The following is a 5958-nucleotide window of genomic DNA, read 5'->3' as shown; positions in this document are numbered from 1 at the left end:
AGGATAAGTTTTGCAGATATGCTAGTATACTTTTAAGTGTCCTCCAGGTACCTGTTGGAAAATAAGCATGCACACGCACACACACACACACACACACACACACACACACACACACCCCTCCCAAGGACCGATACCAATACAAATTATCAGAAATAATATGTACTATGTACTAAACACATAAAAAGGCATTTCCCTAATTGACTCATAACTTACAAGATTTTATGTGTTTATAGTAGAGTTGTCCTTAGTCGTTCCATTACTGACTCCTTAATGGCAAATTGCTTAGCTATATAAATATCCCTCTTGTTTCAATTCTTTATCCCTCTTGTTTCAATTCTTTAACCCAGTATTTCTCAAAATATGGCCCTCAGACTACCTATGTCAGAATTATCTGGAATAATGGTTAAAAATGCAGATACCTGAAAATGAATTTCTAAGGAATCTGCATTTTAAAATGTCCCCAGGGAGCATCTGGGTGGCTCAGTTGGTTAAGGGTTCCACTCTTGGTTTCAGCTCAGGTCATGATCTCAGGGTCAGGCGATTGAGTCCAGCGTCGGGCTCCATGGCAGGCATGAAGCCTGCTTAAAGATTCTCTCTCCCTCCTTCTTCCCCTCCCCCTCTCCTATTAAAGAAAAAAAGCCCCCAGGTGATTATTATACCACCAAGACTTGAGAACACCCATTTTAACTGCTATTAGGAAAGGATTAATTTTTTTTTTTCTCTTTCAACTGGATACAAAATAAGGGCAAACTCTCCTTGCCACCATTTTAGTTTAGACTTTGTGGTCCTAGGAATTGGTTGCAAAATTGAATAGTTCTTGTATTCTAAAGATTTAAAAAAAATAAATATTTTTTTATGAAGATGGATGCCCATCTTTGTGAAATGGCACAAGGAGGGCAAAGCATGAAGGGAGGCAAAAAAAAAAAAAAAAAAAAAAAAGATGATTCACAAATAAATACCCAACCAACCAGTGTGTATAGGGCATTAGGCTAAAGCTCTGTCTTGAATGACTTCTGTTAATTCTCTAAGGTTAGTGGTTTCTTCCTTCTATCTGTTCTTTCTTCTTTCCCTCCCTTCTTCCATTTAGAAAACTAATATATATATGTGTATAGAACTGAATGAATGCAGTCCCTGGTTTGTGAACTAATGACCATCATTAGTTCATGTATGGTCTTTAGTTAGTTATTGGATTATTTTAAATAATGCCATAAATATCTGAGAACATAATACCTAAATTGAAAGCTAGGACCTTGACAATAACTTAAAATTAACCACATGATACCTTTTTTTTTTTTTTCACATGATACCTTTTATCAAACTATCCTTTTTCATCCCACACCCTCATCCTGTGCTCATCACAACCTGCTTTGCTTTCTATATACTTCTTTTTGGTATTTAAATGCATTATTAAAAATATGTTGTATGTGTGTGTTTATAGGAAGGGTCTCCTGTTTTATGTAATCTTTCAGACATATTTTTCCACCTATGATTTTATTGATAAAATTATCTATATTGTGTGGCATGGCAGTTGATCATTTTTTAAAAAAGATGTTACTTATTTGACACAGGGAGAGAGAGAGTACAAGTAGGCAGAGTGGCAGGAAGGAGAGGGAGATACAGACTTCCCACTGAGCATGGAGCCTGATGCGGGGCTTGATCGCAGGACCTTGAGATCATGACCTGAGCTGAAGACAGAGATGCTTAACCAACTGAGCCACCCAGGTGCTCCCCAGTTGATCATTTTTAAATGCTATATTATAGTCCACTGTGTACATATTTCATGACCTATTAACCTACCCAACCGCTGAGGGGACATTTGCATGTTTCTAGGTTTTGCTGTTATGAACAGCACTACTGACAATATGAAATACTGGAGAGGACATGGGTCTGGAGGATTTCTTATAAGTTGCCATTGAGCGACTTCCCTGACTCAGGCCACCTCTCCGAGTCATGGAACCTCGCCCAGGAGGGCTCCCCATTAAAGCACTCTCGAACCTAAAAAAAAAAAAAAAAAAAAAAAAAAAAAAGTTGCCATTGAGAAGAGAAATTGAGGTAATGACTTGGGTGGGAATAGTTTAGTATTATCTACTTCAGTTGAACATTCACATACCCTACACACTCGGTAATTCCCTTCTTAAGCACACACTCAGCAGAAACTAGGGCAACGTGCAATCGGAGATGTATAGAAAAATATCCAGAATGGTGGGGCAGTGTATTTGGGACAAGTTTAGAACCCTCAGGTTTAGGGAATGGGACTGGAGTAGGGGTGGAAGAGCTCGAGGGAGAGCGTGGCAGGCATCAGAAATCCAGGCCCCCACGGCCACCACTCCTCACCAGTGACTCCACCTGGCTTTGCTTGCCAAGAGCAGCTATGAAAGGGAGAAAGGCTTAGATTGTAATTCCTAGCCCAAGGGTTTGGAAGATGAAGAGAGGTGGATAAACAACTGTCTGAGGTCTATGAGTCCCCACCTACAGTTCTCCTATTGACCTTTCAAAACAACTGTGACACCAGTGCTAGGGACCCTTGGAGCTGAGGTCTGAAGGCACTCACCTGGCAACTCAAGGCAATGGTGAGGGTGAGCCCAACAATCTCCCTTCTTATTTTCTTTTCTCCACCAAGCTGAGCTGTCGGGGCCTCCTTCCCCAACCACCCTGCCCCCACCGTCAGACACCAAGGTCAAGCTACCCTCACCCACACAAGTTTCCTCTCATGGTTCCTTTGACCTCTGTCTTTGGGGAAGAACTAATAATCCCTCAGCAACCTAAGGTGGCTGTGTGGGTGTTTGCAAACTTGGTCCTAGGAGCTTCATTAGCAAAAGCTGGGGCTTCCAGGCACCCTGCTTATGTATTCTCTCATTTCCTTCTCACAACCACCTAAGAGGTAGCAAGCCCTGGTGTGATTACCTGATCTTACAGACGAAGACACAGATTTGGCAAAACAAACGAGTCACCGAGGTCACACGGTGATTACCTGGCAAAGCTGGAAGAGAACCCCCGGCTTCCACCTGGTTCTGGAACACTGCTGTGGCTTCTGAGAGCAGAGAGCCTGAGCACCCCCTGGGCTGGTGTTCTCCAAGCTCACCTCACTTATGGAGGCAACCTAATGCCCTTGAGCACACATCAGTGTCTCCTTAGATGTGTGGCTAATTGTAAGGACAGGTTTCTTGCAGTTGCCATTCCAAAGCTGCTCTCTCGTTAGATTTTTTTTTTTTTAAGAATTATTTTTTTGTGACAGTAGAAGGAAACCATGTTTTTAAATGCTGTTTCCATGCTCACACACCATAGTGAAAGATGATGCCTTTCTGTCTCAAAATAAAAGAAAATGTGTTAGACGTCTCATGACAAATAAATTTCTTCTGAAACCCTTTTTAATGGATGCTGCTGATGCCCTGCCCAGATAGACCCTTTTATCAGGCTAGCACACCCAGCCCCCAGCTACTCTTAAGTGTTGACTGCTTATGGCTCAGGGCTTCCCTTTCTCTGGAGAATTGACCTCTGCCCAGTGGAGCTGGCTATCCCAGAGATGTCTGGAAACAGCCCTCACTTTGGCTTGCAGCCAATGACTGCCTGATACTGTAAAGGCCACAGCCCCTTGTCTGAAGGGGGTTAATTGTATGGTGTTATTATGTTCTAGAGGTAGGCTCCTGCTAAGGATAGCTTTGCTATCCTTAAAAGAGCTTTGCTGCTCTTTTCCTGACTTCTCCTCTCCCCTTACTTCCTTAATCCACTCTTCCTGAGAGCTCCTCCAATAAGTCACTTGTACAAGAATCCCTGTCTCAGGCTCTGCTTCTGGGGAACCCCACCTAAGATACCCTTCAATTAATAGAGGACGTATTAATGTATTCTAGGTGCTACAGAGTAGCATGAAAAACTTGGTATATTTGCTGTTCAACATTTCTAATGTCATTTGAGACTTCTTTGATTCATTATATATTCTTTAAGATTTTTAATTTATTTATTTGAGAGAGACATAGAGAGCACAAGCAAAGGGAGAGAAAGAGGGAGAGGGAGAAGCAGGACCCCCCGCTGAGCTAGGAACCCGATGTGGGGCTCGATTCCAGGACCTGGGATCATGACTTGAGTTGAAGGCAGACACTTAACCATCTGAGCCATCCAGGCGTCCCTGACCCATGATTTAAAAGTGTGTTGTTTTGGGGCACCTGGGTGGCTCAGTCAGTTAAGTGTCCAACTCTTGATTTCTGGTCAGATCGTGATCTCAGGGTTGTGAGATTGAGCCTCAGGTCCAGCTCCACACTGACCATGGAGCCTGCTTAAGATTGTTTCTCTCCCTCTCTGTCTGCCCCTCCCCATCCCTGCTTATGCTCTCTCTCTCTCTCTCTCTAAAAATAAATAAATAAATAAATAAAAGTGTGTTGTTTAATTTCCTAGTGTTTGGAGATATTCCTGTAATCATTCTTTTATGGATTTTTAGATTAATTCCATTATGGTAAGAGAATATATTTTGTATTATGTATCAGTATTGGTCCAATAATAAATGAAGAACCACTAGTATATCTATATAGTATATAGTATAGTGTGTGTATATATATATATATATACACACACACACACTTATATATATATATCCTAGTAAGTCTGCTTTTCATATACGTACACATATGTTTATACTTATATTACATTTATATTTATAGGGATTTGTTACAGGGATTTGACCTTATGTAATTGTGTAACAATCTCTGTAAGGCAGGACAGTCCTAGCATCTATTTGAAAAGGCAAGGCTGATGTAATATGGCAAGAACAAGATCTGGAATCCAAAGCATAGAAGCCCATGAGGACAGACTGAAACTCATGTCGATTTTTGTTGCCTCTGACCCTAGTGGTGTGAGTGTCATGCGTTAGCTGGGTCCTTTATCATGGAACTCAACACATACCTCAAGTCCAGGAATTGCAGGAGCTAAGGGGACCCAGGGGAAGTGGGTAAGTTGCAGCCCAGTCACTGCCTCACATCAAACAGGTGAGTCAGCACATCGGTGACAATGGGTGTTAGCTACAAAGTGACTTCTGCTTCACTGCCTCATTCAAAGTCTCAAACCCGAATCTGTCTTATGGCCTACCCTAACCAAAAACACACAGGAAAAGGAATTCTTGGAAATACAGTTCATTCTAGGCATGCTGACACATTACAAACCCAGCACGCCCTTCCTTCCTTGACTTGGAACCTATGTGCATCTCCTTAAACTGTATTTAAACTCCAAATAAAGACAATAGCAACTTCATGTTTCCACCAACCATGACACACCTATACCACATGCAACCCCAAACACACATCCCTTTCCCCCAGAAAAGGATACAAAATCCACTCCAACACACACTTTAAAAAATCTTTGGGTGAGGGGTGCCTGGGTAGCTCAGTCAGTTAAGCATCCAACTCTTGATTTCAGCTCAGGTCATGATCTCAGGGTTGTGAGTTTGGGCTGGTATAGGACCCTGCACTGGGCATGGAGCTTGCTAAAGATTCTCTCTCTCCTTCTCCCTCTGCACCTCATCACCTAAAAAAAAATTTTTGGGGTGATGTTTATTTTTCTCTTGCATTCCGGAAATACTCTTCCTTACCCCTATTGCCTCCTAGCAACACTATTTCTGCTTATGATCAGTGTCAATCACTCCAATGAATTAAAACAATCATCCTCTTTACCTGTTGATTCAGTGGCATGACAAACCCAAAGTGGCCAGATGGCAGTCTCAGCTTTTAGAAGGGATCATTGTTGTGTCCTTTAGTGGAAGGATTATTTCCTTTGGAACCAAGACTTCCAGACCAGCAAAGGCTAAACTTGTGGGGATGGGAAGTAAAAATTGTTCTAGTGGATCCCTGTGGTTAATAGTTAGAGGATTCCCTTTCATTTCCACCCTGTGATTCCTAGTACCGTGAATCCTGGCTGTAGGAGAAAGAACACCATATATTGGTCATTAATTTAGACTATTTACTCCACTCTTAA

At 42.0% G+C, this 5958-nt stretch overlaps 1 long non-coding RNA gene across 1 annotated transcript; it reads right to left on the bottom strand.

Annotated features, from left to right (window-relative positions):
- Positions 1-1474: 1474 nt before the first annotated feature.
- Positions 1475-4257, bottom strand: LOC119867200. The gene is made up of 2 exons (XR_005382658.1): positions 2972-4257; positions 1475-1995 (listed from the first exon to the last, which is right to left on the bottom strand). It is a non-coding gene; the product is annotated as an uncharacterized LOC119867200 (long non-coding RNA).
- Positions 4258-5958: the final 1701 nt, after the last annotated feature.

The sequence above is a fragment of the Canis lupus genome, chromosome 32, assembly GCF_011100685.1.
Source record: "Canis lupus familiaris isolate Mischka breed German Shepherd chromosome 32, alternate assembly UU_Cfam_GSD_1.0, whole genome shotgun sequence".
Taxonomy (NCBI): Eukaryota; Metazoa; Chordata; class Mammalia; order Carnivora; family Canidae; genus Canis; species Canis lupus.
Note: the sequence above shows the minus strand (reverse complement) of the source record. Positions and strands in the feature narration are given on the sequence as shown.